General features: G+C 40.5%; 1 long non-coding RNA gene across 3 annotated transcripts in view; it reads right to left on the reverse strand.

Moving 5' to 3' along the window:
- The window catches only part of LOC110476338 (uncharacterized), a 302,398-nt gene that overhangs the window by 5,795 nt on the left and 278,050 nt on the right, over window positions 1–18,553 (reverse strand). Inside the window, exon 1 of one of the 3 annotated variants that reach the window (XR_004148757.2) lies at window positions 2,527–2,619. The exons of the other annotated variants lie outside the window; for them this stretch is intronic. This is a non-coding gene — a long non-coding RNA (uncharacterized LOC110476338). Of the gene's footprint in view, window positions 1–2,526; window positions 2,620–18,553 lie in introns of those variants that run through there. 3 annotated transcript variants of the gene reach the window in all.

Raw genomic sequence — 18,553 nt, forward strand, 5'->3', positions numbered from 1 at the left:
GCTGGATGGAACTTAGACAGATGCCTGAGGCACTGGGATCTCCTGCCACATCCCCACTTTTGCAGTCCTTGCAGGACCAACCATCACCTCCAATAAGAGGGTGATGAGTGCTGTGTGAGACATACAACACCCCAGCACTTATCAGGGACTTACAGGGGTTGGGGAGCTGAAAGGAGATGCAGAAACTGGATGAAATCTGTAGCTGCCATCCAGATCCACCTTCCTCCCTGCACAGGGATATTGCCAAAGGTAACTCAAACTTGGCTCTGCCTGGCCAGGTCCTGAAAGCCTTGTTGGACAGATGGAGGCTCCAGCTCCCTCTGGGTGACCTGCTCCCAGCTGTACTGTCCTCTGAAACGCAGTGTGGTACAGGAAGAGCTGGAGAGTTTAGTAAAACTCACAGAATCAGGCTTCTTAGACCTAGCCTAACTACATTAACTTAGAACAGCAATCAGCTAATAAAAGATTTGTGCCTTCTTGAGGCATAAGGGTCATGGTATCTCATGGACCACAGTGAAGTATGCAGCACTTTATCTCTGATGGAGGGAATCATTTATCTGCAATGGCACCTCGAGAATGGTGGGTGTTGTCAGAATGTCAAGGTTCAGCATCAGGGCACGTAACAAACATTAACCACTTCATCCCTCTTCACTGGGCAGTATTTTAATTTCATTTTTTATTGAGCATGATTATTAGTTTATGACAGGTGTAAATTAGAGAGGAAGCAAACCTAGATCACCTCCTACAGGCCAAGGAGAGAGGAGACTTTTCCTTCACTGAATATTGTTCCTTAGCCTCTGCACTCCACTTCTAGTTTCAGCACCTTTAAAGAGCACTGAGTCCATCAAACTGTTCTAGACATGCTCAACTGCAATTATTTATCTTAGCATTAGATCATTATCGGCTCATCTTCTAATACTCAGAATTTTGGGGTTAATAGCAGACTCCCTCATACATGTGTAACAGCCAGGACAACTGGACACTCCAGGAAGCCAAATAAAAGGACACTTTTTTTGCCCATTTTATGCAATCAGAAACTACCTTTACACATGAGTCAAGATATTTCTTTTTTTCATTTCTTGGAAACCTTTTCTGTAAAAAGGAGTTTATGCAGGCTATTGTAAAATACTGTGGGGGAAAGTGCATATTAAAAGTATAATATATTCGCTTTACTGATCATGATCTGAGAGTTAAAGTGTGTTTGAAACATTGTGTTTTGCAATCCAAGCTATGTGATGAGTGATAAGCTATATAGTCATAATTAACAGTAGTGATAAATAAAATGTATTACATTCTGCACAGCCCTATTTGCATTGCAAAAATCCCTATTTAGATTACAATGAACTCTAAATTACAGAGTAAACAAGTTTTGGCTACATCTTGAGGCCCAGCAGGGAGGAAGGTATCGTTTGGCACCCCAGTAGAGGAATGCTGTTTACATCCAACTGGACTGTGCCCAGAAATTTTGCAGCTTTAACACACAAGGGGCTGCAGACTCCTGCAGTCCCTGTGCTTAGTGGGGTTTATTGGATGGCTGCAGACACCAGAAACCTTCAGCAGAGCTTAACTTTCCCAAAAGTGATTAGGGCTGAGGGGGTTAGGCTGATGTTAACCTCTACCTGGGAGCCAGCCTGGTGGGCATTAGGCTGCCAGGTCATTGAAATTAAACACTGTTGGGTGCTTTCATAAAGAAACAAATCTGGGAGTTCATTCTGGACAAGCTGTGGATGAGGGACAACAGGATATTTGCTTTGAACTTTTTCTTCTCTTTCCCCACACAGAAAGCACAGCAACACTCCAGGGGCCCAGATCACCTGGATCTCTGTCAATGCCAGCACCTGAGTGTGCATGGTACAGGCTGTGCTGACTGGGACAGCTGATCATCTCCTCTTAGAGCAGTGTTAAGAAAAGACAGATGTTCACTCTCTGACAGAGGTCACCTGTGCATATCTGTCACCATTATAAACTCTGCTGTGCTCTAAGTGGTGTTTTCACAAAGTTCCAAATTTATCTTTCATTAAATGCACACACAGGTGATTAGGAGAGAGGCAGCATCAGTTGTGATGACATCAGGAAGAGAAGAATGTGTCTTTTATTGCCCTGGCAGGGTAAGAGCAGGTCTGGAAGTGGCACAGATTGTGAACAGAGATATTGGAGCCTGGTTGCCACCTCATTTCACAACTCAGGGAATCTGATTACGATCCCCAATTTCTTTTGGACTGTTTCCCACAACTTTTATTCACTTGCCTCCACAAACAATGACATAAAATATTCTCTTCCCTGTGGACTTCACAAGTCATGAGCTGTCAGGAGTCTGATCTGAAGTCCCCCAGAAAGTGAAGGTGGTACAAAATCACCAGCCCTCTCCTCAGTCACCAGTCCTTGTGCAAAGCCAGACCACACCAGACCAGCAATAGAGTAGCTGCAGAAGAGTAATTTTTTTTTTCTGTCTGCAAGCACCCAGATCACCAGAGAGAGCCACAGTGCACATCACCCAAAACACTCAAGTTACAGCCCATTCAATACTTAGGAACTTCAGTGTTGTTTGAAGAGACTTGATACAGGAATTGGTTTTCTCCTCTTTATCCAAAATAACTTAATCTAGTTATTCTTCCAGATATGCTGCAATTTGCTTTCCTGGAGGAAAGATAGAGAGGCAGGGGTGGAAAGGGAAGGAATTGTCAGGCAAGGTAGGTCATTTTTCCTCTTTACTTTGGTGTGTATAATTGAAATTAATATTGCTTTTTTTCATTTAACCTTAAATTACAATCAATAAGAAAGAGCTGGACTTTAAATTCTTATTATAAATCAGCCCACATAATTTAGATTTAGGAGTCTAAGTTTGAATGTTTATTTTTTCTGTAAATTTTTTCTATAAAAGTTGGAGCTGGAATAAAAGCTTGACTGACCAGATATGATTCCCGTTCTCTGGAATGAAGTAGAACACTCCACCTCTCACCTGTGTACTTATGGTGGCTTTGTTCTGCATCCTCCCATTTCTTGTTTCACTTGGGATCTGAAATGCTGAAGAGGCCTGAGCACATGAATGCAACCAGTTAGGAAACAAAACAAAGGAAAGAAAAAAAACCAGGCTTGGTGCATAACCCGAGGTGTAGCGACGCAATAAGCAGGCACCTGAATCTTCTGGTTCAGGTGACAACAGAAAAAAGAAAACAACTTGTTAAAACATTACCTCAAGCAGAAGTTTCTAACTCTGTGCCAGGCCTGGTACATGCTTGAGCAACTCTTTTCAATTAAGTCATCATCCCAGTGATGCCTCGTGGGTGGTGAGGCTCCGTGCTGTCCTCGGTGCGAGCGAGACATTCCCCCCCACGCCTTTCTCTAATTATTTATTATCTCTGCTGTCCTGGTGCTCACCCAGAGCCCAGCTCAGCTCCCTCCTGAGAGGCAGCTCCTGAGGAACTGGATGCTTCAGTGACACCCACAGCCAGAGTGCTGCTGCTCAGCTCCTGAATTTCCCAAAGCATCTTAGCAGATCCTCTCATGAAGCAGGCATGTGCCACCAGAGGTTGTATAAACCAGCAGCTCCCAAGTCAAGAATGAATTTTCCATGCCTTAGATTTCTAAAATCTAACACAGAATTTCTCAGCAGCTCCTTGGCTACTAATTCCCCATCTGCAGAAGGCAATGACAATGTAACAGGAAAAACAGACAGATTTGTCCTGGAAAACAGGAAGACTTTCTAGCTGAATTAGCTTTTCCCTGCTGTCTCTAGAAACAAATCTCCCTAAAATATCAGCAACAAATCATTTTTACTGCTTTTCAGTAGAGAGCAAGGAAATTACCTTTTCTGATTTCAACCTTCTTCCAGTGTCACAAACCCATCAGGCCAAATAATTTCCTAAGAATTTACCATATGTTCAAATTGGAACCTGAAAATAGGCTTATTTTCTGTTTAGTCTAAATCCAAAGAATGAAGTTTATGTTCAAGGTACCCGAATCTGGAACATCTCAAAATGTGAAGGGTTCAGGTCTGTACTTGTAACTTTGGTTTTTGTTCCATTTCTAATGAAAGATAACTTAAAAAGTAAGGATTAACAATTTATGGGGTAGTAATCTATAAAAAGCTCTGCATCCAGGGTATCAGCAAGCAATATAAATTCTTTTGTAGAAATGCAAACGGTATTTAAATGTAAGTAGGTATTGTACCCAGTTGGTTAGATGGGGACAGCCTCTGACTGGCTTTCCTGGGAATCAGATAGGTCCCTAAATCATTAACTTAGTGTTAAATCATCTTAGAGATATAAATAAATTGAGAGACTTATTCAGGGATGTCTTGCAGAATGTAAGTAGTTTCTAGATGAATGACTCATAAGATCAAAGTCAAGGAAGACACCCATTTAATTAGGGAGGAAAGTCTTGAGCAAACCCCAAAGACACCTTTGCCAGACACAAAACCTTCCCTGTGTGCACTCCAGTTTCACCTGACTCTTCTGGAACACAGCTGCCCCCAAACTACCCTACAGAAAAGGAATGAGGTTGAAAAGCAGTAATTTAGGAATCCTCCTACAGATTGCAGAACTTTGCAATCACCAATAAATATTCACAGGTTTTTCTACAGTGCAAATTACCCAACAGAACAGGTTTGCAATCAGAATCCAGCCAAGCTTTAATAATTCCACAGCTTTAGCAGTCCTGCCCTTCAGCTGGACAAGTGGCCCAGGTCGGCAGAGCAGGACCCCGAGGTAATTGCATGGTTCTATGTATCACACATGATCTCTGTCCTGCACAGGGTATTTGCTCTGACATAATCAGTCATGCTATTAAGGAAAAACTCATCCTTGATGGCTTGTTCAGAGCTAACCAGAAACCATAACATTCTTTTGCTATTCAAAAATAAGCAGTGCTTTCTTTTTTCTCCTGACAGTCAATGTATTTCAGCTAATACTCAAGGCTGGACAGTTAGAGCCACTTTCCAGTGGATTTTCTGAAATTTAAAAAAAACTAAATGTATTCTTAAATTCAAAACTCAAAAATCTTCCCTTTATATTATTGTGTTTTGCATGAATTAGGAAGCCTGGTAAGTCAGTAAGGAAAAACTATTATTTGTTCTAATGTTTCCTCTGTCATAGTAACAAATTTGGTAGGTTTCCACTCCATAATGGAGTGGAAAAATCACAGTTCCATATACTTTACAGCATATCTGATTTTTATCCTAGCTGACTTTATTTCAGATATTTATGATTACATTTCACAGTCGCTGTTACTGTTTGGTTTATTAATGTGGCAGTTGAAAACTGAATATACTCAGTGAATTCTCCATTTATATTTATGCTGCTCACTTCTCTCCCATTGCAACCCAAGACCTTATTTTCCTTACCATTCACCCTGCATCCATGCTGGACTGTCCCTAGGTCTCTTCTGGAGCACAACAACCATACTATGCTAAGTCTTTGCATTTAGTTTAGTTTTTTAATGTCCCCAGAATACAGAAGAAACAAGAGCACAGCCACTATAATGTGCTGCTTGTAATTTTCAGTGGATATCACAAAAATTCTTCTGAGAATCTGTTGCAAAAAGTGAAGTTCAAAAATTAACTGCAACTTGTCAAAATCTAGTGCATGAGTGCTTACAAAGTGACTCTCTTCCTTGGATCTGGGTGCTGCAGCACTTTGGAATCTCTTAATTTGACAGGAAGATAACATTAATGTAAACTCAACTGTTACTTTCTTAAAATCCAATTAATCTTGTCAAGCAATATACAAAGTTTCATTTCCCTAAAGCTACTAAAGAAGAAACTAAGTAAGGCAAGATGGCTAATATGGCCAAACTTCCAAGCCTTTTTCCACGCAGCACTTAGCCCAAAAACTCTCTCTCAGCAAGATATGGATGGGAAACAAGATCTGCACTGAGACTAACCTGAGAAATGTGGTCCAGCAGCAGAGGAGATTTGTTTCTGCTCACTTAGGTGGCATCACAGGACTGCTGTACATCTCTCCTGCACCCCCATACTTTGGCTCATGTTTTCTGTCATTCAGGAAATGTGCAAGTTACCCTCATCTAGAAATGGACAATCAGGAAAATCTATGGCCCTGGCTTTCCCCTTAAAAATCGCATTTACTGTCATCTCTTCACATTCTTTACCAGAAAAACTGCTCTGGATTTTCTAGAAAAATAATTATCTGAATGAGGGAACTTTCAACAGAATTATGGTATACTGTCAGCTGTCTGGACTGAGCATATTTTGCTGAGAAACCACCATCACCAGCAGCACTAGGAACCAGGAGAATCCCAGCAGTGTGTAAGACAATGTAATGAAGACAACTGAGACAGGAATTGTAAATAGCCTGTGCCAAGACTGGACACAGATTACTGTGATCTCTTCCAAACACATTTTCAGTTCTCATCTCTCTTCAACTGTAAAATATGAGGAAATAAAGATGAGTAAGAGCAGGAGAACAAGAGCCAGGCATTTCAGGGAACATAGGGAACAACAAAGGAGCAAGTAAAACAGCATCTCAAAAAAAGACACATCAATAAAAGTAATTACATCTTTTCCTTTATTTTTCTGTACTTATCTGCACTTTTCCTGTGCTTTTCTATGCTTTGTTCAAAACAAAGGTATGACTACCCTGATCATTCACCTTTCTGTTACAGCTTTCTCCCAGTTTTGTAACTAAAATCAAGAAGATAGATACAGCATATCTAAAATCAGACATACAAAATGGGATTGCTGCATTGTACTCAGAAGCCCAGCACTGCATGCACACAAAAAACAAAGAAAAAGTAGTTATCTGTTACCCTGATTTAAGGTGTGCAATTAGCAAAGCTGGAATGCAAACACTGTCTCTCCTCAAGTCACTGTGGGTGTATAGATGGATGACATATCTAATAAGAAGCTGAGCATCCAGCCACTAAGATGCTCCTATAAGCTGTATCACAATCCTCTTAAGGATTTAGGGAAATCAGAGGCTCAGCTTTGCCATCTGTGGCTTAATAAATATTTTCTTCGGAGGCTTTGTGCCTTGTTTTAGCAACCAAGAAAATAGTCATACAGTAATTTCTGAGACATGGCATTGCCATGAGCTCATTTTGTCTTTCCTCAACAGCCCTTTTTTGCAAGTCGATGACCTGTGGTAGCTGTGCTGAATGAAGGAGGTGAAATCCAGTTTTTGAGTTTCATTGCATGACCCAGCAAGGCTGTGTTAGGGTGTCCAGGCACTCTGAATCCCTGTCTTTGGGAGAGAAGAGTTAAAAGATTGTCATAAAAGCAATATTGCCAGGTCCATCTGAGTGTCCAATGGACTTGCAAATCAGCAGGGTCTCACAGCAAAACAAGGAGGTCTCTGAAAAGCAATTCCCACGCTGACCTCTCACGTCTTCAGTTCTGAGGAAGGTGATATATTAGAAGAGACTGTGTGAAAATTTTGGTGTAGCACAGAAACAACAAGGTTGGAAAAGACCTTCAAGATCATTAATTCAGCACCACAGTAATCATGCCTAAATCACATCCCCAGGTGCCATATCCATACACTTCTTGATTATTTCCATAGATAGTGACTCCAACACCTCTATGGGCAACTTATTCCAATGCCTAACTGCTCTTTCAGTTTTTGGGTGCAACTTAAGGCTATTTCTTTCCATGCTTTCATCTGAGTCCTGGCAGAAGAGAATGAGTCCCATTTTACTACAACCTCCTTTCAAATAGCAATAACAGCAGTGAGGTCTTCCCTGACTGCCCAACTGGGCAATGACTCAATGGACCCAAAAGAATTCCTTCCAGATACATTATTTCAACAGATACACTATTTTTCCAGTGCTGCTTAAGCAGCATCAGCAGATATAGGGTAATTCTGCAGTTTTGTAGCTAAGTCAGTGATGGACCCCTATCTGAGGCTACTTCCACAAGGGAATTCAAATTCTGCCTCCTCTAACGTCACTACCAATATTCCCAAGATCTAGAGCTTCAGAAGTATCCAAAGCCATTCTTTATCTTAGGATAAAGGAAATCTGAACAATTTGGTCAGCTTTTCTAAGAGAAAGAAAAACCAAGGAAATAAAGATAAATAGCATTTCCCCCTGGAGCTTTAGATGAAGACAAAGAGGGCTTGCATAGGCCAAAGGATGTGAGCACAAAAGGTGCTGGTATTTAAAAGGATGTGAGAAGGTTTCCTAGGGAACTCAAAAATCAATAGTTTCCAAAGTTTTTGGGAAAAACTTGGAAAAGAGAGAGAGGAATATAAAAGTAAATACATAATAACAAATAGGGAACAACATCTTTTATTGGCCCAATGTTAAGAGCAAAAGACTGAGAGCCAGAAGACCTGATCTCCAGCGTTGACTTTGTACAATGTCCTTGGTGATGATGTTGGTGATGTCACTGTCTCTCTCTGAGACACAGATCCCCCTCACACGTGTGTTTCAGATGTCATCAAGGTGAAAGCTCTCTCTTCTTACTCATATTTCATGTTTTGAGGGATTCTAATTTCTGCTGTGGCCCAAAGCTGTTAAATTATAATATAAAGGCAAAACCGAATGGAAACTATAAAATATTGTTGGCTGGTTTGGTTTGATTCTTCAACAGATTCAAAAGTGATAGTCCTCATAATTGCTGTTTTCAGAGACAGATCCTGGGCTTGTGCACATCATAAAGTTTTGTATTTTCATCAGAGCACTATTTTAACTTGAAAACACACTGTGAAGGAAGTTTCCATGTACTGCTTTTAGGACATGCAAATCTTAAAATCCTTATCTGCAATATTTCAAGAAGTGTTTTGTGGATAGAACTACACAGGAATAAAGTGCTGCTCATAGGATATTTTTGAAGTCTTTGTTTCCTGAAAAACTATGTAGTTGATTCCTTTGTACTACCACACAACAAAGGAAGGGAAAAAAGAAACAACAAATGAAAATCCTCTGAACAATTTGTTTTAGGAGAAGATACATCTTTGTCATATGAACGCACCCAGTCTATAATTGTCAATTTTAAGGAAAGACTGAGAGATGCCACTTATTTAAATTGAAACAAGTACTTTGCTCTGGAAAGCAAACCACAAGCAGGGACAGATTTGCAAATCAGCTGCCAAACCAATACATGCAAAAGACAACAGCCTTTCCACTTCACATATCCGAACGGACAACTCTGACAGATTCTATGTGCAGTTATGTGAACTGCACCCGTAATCATGGCAATTGCATGCAGAAATTGGATGCAAACTACACAGTTAATTTGGTTTTTAAAAGAGGGAGTAACCTTGCAACACTATACACAGAGGAGTCAAGCAGTAATTACAACGTGCTCTTCAAACCTCTTAGAGTAAAAACCAGAGTTTCCATGCAGTTGTGCTAAAATATTTTCCAGCTGTCAGTGTGCCTGCACATTGATACAGAGATACTTTTTTTTTTTAATATCACCAGGAGAGATGGATGAAATTTCAATTGCTTGACAGAATGCTTATATGATATTTCTTAATGAAGGGTATCAACAGCACCATGTATTGCTGGTCTAAGGAGTGCAGATCTGCAGCAGAGCTCATACCAGGCCCATAAAATGCATTAGAGGACACAGCAAAGAGTCAATGGAGTCAGAGCAGTTTGCTAGGAAGGCCTCAGCTGAGACTGGGCATTTTGCCTGGGATGGCAAACTGAGGATTAAGGGCTCTACAGGACATGTGAACTCCACTCAAAGGCAAACACAAGCATGATTAAAATTTAGCAAACCATGATGTTTGAGCCCTTGGGCAAAATCCAGTAGACACAGCTGTATTTATAGGCTGATACAAAGGAGAACTGTTAGACCTAACAGCAATTCAGCAACTCAAAGAACAGAGAGGAGCTTGAGACTTCTCTGCACTCCAAGTCTCGATCTAAGGTGCCACATCTTTCTCTCAACTACTCCCTCCAGCAGCTTTGACCTCACAGTTACTGTCTGGGACCCTTTTTCCTATAGATCAATGCATCAGCTATTAAAATTAGACCTACAGGAAGAAACAGCATCATTCTTTCAAAGACCAGGTGCCTACACTTCTATTTATGTCATTTAGAGATGTTGGCTGAGGGCTGCACTTCAAGGTCTATGCTGATTACGAGAACAAAAGAAATTTGGAAACAATAAGATTAATGCAAAGGCAGGCATTCTCTGCAATGGCAGCAGAGAATCATGTACAATGAAACACTTCACCAGTAGTAGAGGCACTGAAATAAGTGGAAATTTGAAGTGTCTCCCAAGAAAATCAGAACTGCTGCTGCCAGTTTCCTGCAGCAGGAAGCCTGTAACTTCAGTCTCTGGGGGAAACAAAAACAATGGAGACACGCTGGTTATGAAACCTTCCCCTTATTTTCTCCAATTAAATCAACTTTTTTGCTCTCAGGGAAAGCAAGAAACACACTTGGGAATAGTCATGGACAGTACCTTTGTAGATTATGAGCTACCTCTACCCTAAAGAAAAACCATTTTCAAAATAGTCACCTTGTTCTTTTTTGATGGGAATAGAGCAACCTCAGTACTGCTTGTACAAAGAACCAAAGATCTCTTAGTACCACCCTTTAGATACACTTGCACATCATCTTGCTGCTCTGATGGTGCAGAGCCATGCTGTTCTTGGGTCATGTGGCTTCACTTCTAAATAGGAAAACTGTTTTTGGGCTGGCCAAAAAGGATACCAACATCCCCTTTTTGAAAATTTGAAATCCCATTGAAACTTGGTGTTTTAAATTCCATTGAGTAGCATGGGCTGTATAGGAAATTATCTGATCTCTGTTTCCTCTCTACGCAGCATCCCTTGAGAAATTCAACACTTAAACAGTCAGCTGTCCTGAGAAATTAGGTATTTTAAGAAAAAAAATATGAAGAAGTAATTAATGCCTTCCAAATAATCAAGAAGGTCTCTGCATTAAACCCTGGTCCATTCTCTTGACTCAATTTAAAACTGTTCCTCCTGCATCTGAGATTTTTCACAACTGAGAACAAGTGCTTGGCAGGCTTGTGCTCTGCCCTGAAGAGTAAATGACCACAAGAAAACTGGGAAAAACCACATTCCCAGCAGCCTAAGCAACACATCTGCCTTGCTTGCTCTCTCCACAAAGCAATCCTGGCACTTCTCTGACCAGGGAATACTATTAGGAAAAGGACTGATATTCTGATGTGATACTAACACTCTTCAGCATATCAGTGCACTGCAGGGCCTGAGCACAACTACAGGTAAAAAGCAGAGTGAAAGAGTCATCCTGGCAGTATCTCTGCCTCCTGCTGAGCCTCAGACAGGAGTAGACATTCACCTGTGCTGGAGTGGCACTGGAAGGCAGCTTTTTCCCTGAGATAGAGAGCTGAGAAACACTGGATTACATGGTTGTCATCACTGCTTATTGGCTTTTGTTCTTTTCACATCGCCAGGCAGCAGCGAGTGGGGTGCCACAGTGCTGTGCTTGGATGGCTAAAGAGAAACTCATTGTTTGTTATTGCAGAATGGCATTAAAAATGGCAAAAACAAATAAAGCAAAAAATTTAAAAAGGGGAGTAAAAGAAAAAGAGGTAGAGCAGCTTTCCTCTTGGAGCACCAGAAGCCAGGTGCATATCTACTGACAATGATGACAAACAAATACTGGAAATATTTTGCACTTCATCAAAGCAATACTATTTAGGAATATATTCAAATACCTTTCTGATACCACCTACAATTCTCTTGGAACTGGTGCTGTGTTCACAGAATAAAACCTTTTTCTACATCAGTAAAAATATGCAAATGTATCAGTAGCAAAGATCATGTTCTTGCATTCCTGTTTACATAGATTAGCACATGTGCCAGTTGAAGCTTTAATTCTTGTAATGAGGTTTTTCACAGGGTAAGAAAATCCAGACAAAAATATGATTGGCAAGATCTACCCTTAATATGCTATGAAAATACCTGTGATATTTGATTATGTGGCATTAACTAACTAGGGCTTATCTTGGTATTATTCTCTATTTGTGGCAGGTGACAATCTCAGGCTAAAGACTTCACAAAAAAACAGAGTGCTGTGTAATTTTTCAAGAATATACAGCATTCTGCATACTGCAAATACTTTGGGTATTCTAAGGCAGAACACACGGTATGCAGGCAGAAATAGAGATTGAGAGTAACCAGCAGTAATCACAAAACTATACCAACTAGTAAGAACTAAACAGTCAGAACCCAAATGGGAAAAAAAAAAAAAAAAGACAAGGCAGTAGCTGTGGGAACTCAGGCCTCTTCCACCTGAAACTTTTACCAAAACACCTTCCTGTGCCAGTGATTTCACAGCTTAGGGGGAGATTGGGGGTTTTTATGTGTATTTGAAAGCAGCCTTGGGCAGTGAGAGGTTGATCCAATCATCCAGAGTGGTCTGGGGAGCACTAAGTGTGGAGATTGTGCTTTTATCCCTCGTGGGAGCCCTCCTGGATATGGGGACTCTGTTTCACACTGTGGTCAGTGTAAAATCTGGCTCAATTACAAGTGAGATACATATTTTCTTATCTGCACCAGGGCCCAATTCTCCAAGCTTCTGGGCTGCCCTAAAGCCCCACTGTGGATTCAGGGATTGCTCTCAGCAGTCCTCATCTTTCTAGAAGGGTGACACACTGCTCTAATAAACACAATTCTAATGTATCTTGTGTACAAGCACTACAAAGTGCAACATTTGTAGGGTCTCATTCCTCATTTGCTTCTTATTTAATTGCTTTCATCTGTGTGCTGTTTTTAAAATGCTTTTAAAAAGATTCAGAGGCTGACTTCTGTGTAAGGGAAACAGAGCCAAGAAACTCTCTGTCCAGTGTCAGTGAGAAACAGAAAGCCATACTTCAAGCATTTCCCTTAAAGTTAAAAAAAACCAAACAAAACCCCAATTGCAAGTCAAACTATATCATGACAGACTGGTGCACAGTCCTAGCTCTACCCAATTTAGGAGAGCAGCAACATTGAGACCAGGTGAGCCACTGTCCCCACTCTGTTGCAACTTCTTTTATGGAACCTTGCAACAGCTAATGTTTTTTAAAGTATTGCTTAAATCAAAAGACTGCCCAAGAACCCAAACTTAGGTTATTTTTGCGTTGACTTTTGTTTAAGTTTGAATTTCTAGTCCATATGGCTGTAAAGAAAAACTGGAAAATGTTAGGGGAATGCTATTATGTGAAAAGAGCCAATAATTTTTATTTTTTAATCTCAATATCATTATTCATTATATTCCTGGTCCGTGTTTTTTATTTGTTAGAGGTAAGCAAACATTAAATACAAATAGAACAAATAACAAATAAATATTTTAAAACGTTCCTAAAGCTCTCTGAAACTTTAACATAACACAGTGTGCTGAAGCTGGCAAAGAATGGCCTCAGTGAAAATCAGAGGCAATTTCAATAAAATTAACAAGACTGGAAAGGAGGCAAGGGTGGAGCAATTAATCCTTCTTTTCAGAATGATTCCATCTTCAGATTGCTCTGCCTGTGAGCTCTCCTGCAAAGACAATGCTTGTAATAAGAGTCAAAGCTCCCTGGGCAGTGATTGCCTTTTTTTCCTTTTTTTGTTTTTTGTTTTGTTTTGTTTTGTTTTGTTTTTACCTGCCCCTCATTGACTGCACAGAAACCTGGGCAGTGGAGTACTCTTCAAGGCTTGGGGATCAAAGTGTTAAATATAATTAAAATAGAATATGAAATTCACTAGTAGGAGCACACTTAAAACACATTGTAAGAGATTGAAAGATAAACTTGCTCTTTCCCCTGGCTGATATCTTTTTCCACTCACAACACTAAGTTAAATTGGTTGAAAACAGTGCTCCTTTCTCCTCTAAAAATACACAGAGCATAATAAAAAAATGTAACTTGCAATCAGCTCCTTGATGTTTTAAGGTAGTAGCAGGAACTGATACTGCCCAGAGCAGCAATGAGTTTCTGAGTCCCACACACGGTAAGAGAAACTGAAACAAGGGATGCATGGAAAATCCATTAGCAGAAACCTATGTGGAGACAAAACCTTTTGGTTTTTGACAGATCTCCAGAGGTCCAAGCACAGCATGTTAATGTTTATGATAGAAGTCAGTCAGTCTCCAAGCTTATGTTATTTTGTTTTGCTAAAAGAATATGAGATGTTACAATAATTACTGGTATTTTTACTGAGTAGCTCTTCTTAGGAGCTTCTCTCAAGTGTAGCTGGTTTTAATTTGTGGAATGAGGGTGGCCATAGCTTCACATTTATAAAGCTCTAATTGAGAGCATTTCCCTCACAGAGAACAATAACATGACATTTATTTCTTAGAAGTTTTTAAACTAGATATTTTTATTTTCATTGGCAAATTTCTGGAGTGCTTGAGTTTTGTTTCTTTTTTTTTTTTTTCTCCCCTTTCTAAGTCCTCTGCTTTTCCAGTGTGACTAAATCCAAAATATTTGTACCATTAAGATGACAGATGACACGGCCCAAAGGCAAACACACAAGATCATCTGTCAGGTGCTTGGCTCTGCTGTGGTTTACTGAGTGCTTTGCCAGCAAGTCTTAGCACCTTTGTGTGCTTCTATTTCCTTACCTGTAAAATTGAGATAATGACACATACCCTCTCTGTTATAAGCTTTGGCATCTCTTCTTTATAAAAATGCTACGCAGCACTAAAATACAAATATAAATGCTTAGATAACCCTATCCCACTACATGTGAAGGAGAGTTGGTCAGGGGAGGAATAGTAACCTTTGTCTCAAGGGATCTGGGGTTGGTTCTGGTTTCTAGTCTCTATTCATTTCTTTTTACCTTCCAGAATTGCCTGAAACATCTGCTGAATTGGCACAATACGAATGGAGAGATTCCACCTCATCCTAATTTTGTCCTGATGCAAAACTGTCAATGTCTGGTGTTTTCAAAGGCAACAATTTTTTTCTGAGTGCCAGGAATAATCTCCTGCTCTTTGACTCAATCTGTAAGCCCACAGGGTTATGTATTTATTTACTTATTTATTTTGATGTCTCCAAAATAGCAATGCGTGTTGCTCTACCAGACTGCATGCTGTAAAACAGTGGAAGCAAATAAACTGCAATTGTTAATGTTAATTGGTCTTACTTTACCATGTCATTTCCAATTTTTTTCAAAATGGAGATTAAAAAGAGTTGGAGAAAAAGCTGTGATTTTGTCATAAGCAATTCAGTTAGTGGAGTGAACTGAAGGGATTTGATTGTTCAAGCTCTGCACAGCCAACGAACCGCACAAATTCACATTAATCTGTCTGTCCACACGCCCTCAGCCTTGTCTGCACAGACTGAGGCTCCTACACACAGCGATGGTGGAGGCCCCTGGGTGAGCAGACCCACCTGCAGAAGTCCACACTGCCCTGCACACCCTGTTCCCTCATCCATGGCACAAACCTCTGAAGGTGCAGATGCTCCAAAGTCCATAAACTCGTAACCCAGCAAGGCCTCAGGTGACCTCAAATGGCGAAGACAATTTGGACTTTTTATTCGTGGTTGATGTGAGGTTTGCTTCCAATAATAAAATCCAGGAAATACAGTATCCTGCAGATTTGAGAAGCTCCTATGACCTAGAAACCAGCTCAACTCACCTACCCTCCAGGACCAAGGCAGAGCTGCATCCCCACAGCACTTGCTGAGTGTGGTCCCCAAACTGAATTTAAAAGACCCAAAGGAGAATGTTCCAGCCTAAATGACCTCATTCATTCAGGATGTTTTCATTAATATCCTGCTTCAATTTTCCAGTTGATAGTTTCATTGGTATTATTCCTAGCAATCCCTCAGTAAAACCCTGTATTGTTTTTTTCTAACACCATGGTGTTTATGCCTCTCACATTCCTACTCACAGTCGTATCCTCATGCCCTCAGTTTCAGCAGTTCTCAGAAACTGAGCCACTCTCACTTGGGTGCACATAAACACATCCACACATGGACATACAAACTTGGTGATTTTCTCTGAATTCTCACTCAGCTTCATCTGAGGCTCCAAATCTTAAGGGAGGTTATCATTCTGATCAAAAATTCCTGACTCCTGCCCATCCTGCCTGGGACCTTCTCATTGCCATGTCATTGCACCACAAATTTTTATTTCATTTTCTGTCATTTATCACCTCAGGTCAGCAAAATGTTCTTCTCAATTTCCCCCTCACAGTGAGGTTTTCCTCATGTATTGGCTTCTCATTTTCCAAGTTGCACAGTAGTTCACTGTTTCCTGTCCATATGCCCATCCTCTGTAGCTCTGTTTGGACACACCTGGCCAGCTCCACTGTCCTCTCCCTCTCCCAGGTGATTGTCATCTAAAGATATTGTTGGCACAGCCTGCTTTTGGGTCATTACCAGTAGCTAAGAATCAATATGAATCCCATCTTGGTGCCAACCTCTGCTAAACACCTCTCCAGAATACCACACATTGCTGTTAATAATTATTCTTCAACCACTTTGCAGCCCTTGCAACACAATGTTTATACCCTAACCAATGTGTAAACTTGTTTTGCAAGCAAGAATGCCATGAGAAACCACATCAAATGCATTATTAAAATCATCAGTAAATCCAGCAAATTGTCTTTTATCCACTGATTTTGCAATTCTGTGTTCTAAAAGAACTTTGGAAAATCTATTTTCTATTCTTATTTTTGCTACTGAGGCTCATTTTTTCCTTCTTCTGTAAAAAAATTTCCATAGCTGTTCCCTTTTTCCATTCCTACATTCCTGCTGAGATATTCCCAAGAACTTTCACTAATTGCTTAGGAAGACAATGTTTGCCATAGTTTACCCTGTATCATGAAAACTGGTGATAAAGTTGGTGTTTTTTGCAGCTGTGCAGCAGATGTGGGGCCCTGAACTCCGAGATTTTTTTGTTCCATCTGTGTAACAAAAGTCCACATTTTTAGGGAAATATATATGCCGACAGTTAGTAAAGTGTGTCACCTGAAAAGCCTAAATATTTGTCTTTTTGGGAGTACAGGAATTACCTCTAATACCTCAGTGAGCCCAGAACAGGCCACCAGCTTCCCTAGACTTGTATAAAGCTTCTGTCACAGATGAAAGTCAGATATCACACGGGCACACTGAGTTTTCTAGGTAGCAGGCACCTCAATAATACTGACAGGAGACTGAATTATTCACATCTGGAACTCTTTTGGCCCCATATGCAGATTAGGAGGCTGCAAAATTCCCAAATGACAATGTGAGGGCAGAAGAGGAAAAATCACAGACTGCCTGCTCATAGCATTCAAGGCCATACATTTTGTCCTATTTGATAGAAAAGGAAAATTTTTCAATACAGGTGAAGAAATCTGGAAATAGACAAGAAAAAATTTATATACTTTGTTAGAGAAGATCCAAGCTCCCAAACCCACTAACAGCAAAATTTACTGCACCTTCAAAATTTACATAATTCTGTCTAAAAATCACGTGCAGGGAAATGGAAAAAGAATATGCACAGACGGCACGATCATATGGCCAACATATGGAAATAAAACAGAATAGCTACTGCTTTTTAAGCTCCACGAGAATGATGAATTGAAGATGAGTGAGAGACCCCTTTCTCACCCTCTTTATTTCACCAAATACCCAAGGCTTCCCCAGCCCCTCATGGCACACATAGCACTTTCTCTGTCCTTCAGATACCTGCCACTTTTAACTCATAAGAAGTCTAAGACAGTTCCATAAGTACTCTAACTATTTTCCTAAGCAAAATCACACAAAGAAGTAGCAGATGAAAGGCAACAGAAGTATTGGCATGCAGTTTCCTAAAAATTCCCCACAACAACCTTGCCATCAGCATTGGGCCCATCCTTAGAGCTGGATGGAAAGAGCAGCATGTGAGCATCACTGTGCTCACACACACCCAACGTGTTTATTAATCACACAAAAGTAAAAGCCTGCTAAAATCGCAACATATCTGAAGCCCAGGCGAAATGTTTTAATTAAAGGAAACATATTTTCCTCATTAATACAGTGTAAGATATATCAACAATCATGACATACTCCCGTGGCATGTTATTTTCTTCTCTGTGTGTGAACATCTGTACATTTCCCCAGAAGCTGAATTTGACACATGTGATGCAGGAACAGAAATGTCTTTTCAGTGGAAGTCTAAAGCAAACAGATGTGTCAAGCATCTGCCAACAAGTTATGAGGAAGTTGCTCCCGCCCTGGGACACAACCACCTATGCTGTTCTCCTTAGAGGAAAGCCTGGGTTTTGTGGAAAAGTCAATTCCATACTATGAGTTGGGAATGGAAGGGACCTTTGGAGATAGCCCAGTCCAACCCCTCTCTGTCCAAGAAGGGTCAGCTGCAGCAGGTTGCTCTGGAGTATGTCCAATGGTGTTCTGAGACCCCCACAGTGATGGAGACTCCAGGCACACCCTGGGGTAACTCATTACAGTTTTTGAACACCCTCATATTGGAAAAATTACTTTGTTTTTAAACTGCATTTCCTGTATTTCAGCTTGCCCAGCACTGAGAAGAGTGGCTCTACCTCCTTCATTTTCCACCATCTGATATTGATACAAGCTGGCAAAATAGCTTTTCAGCCTTCTTTTCCACAGTTTAGAGAGCCTCAGCTCTCTTTGCCTCTCCCCACGTGTCAGATTCTTCTGCCCTTCTCTCTGTGGCCCTTCACTGGTCTGGCT

This window comes from Lonchura striata, chromosome 13, assembly GCF_046129695.1.
Source record: "Lonchura striata isolate bLonStr1 chromosome 13, bLonStr1.mat, whole genome shotgun sequence".
Classification (NCBI taxonomy): domain Eukaryota; kingdom Metazoa; phylum Chordata; class Aves; order Passeriformes; family Estrildidae; genus Lonchura; species Lonchura striata.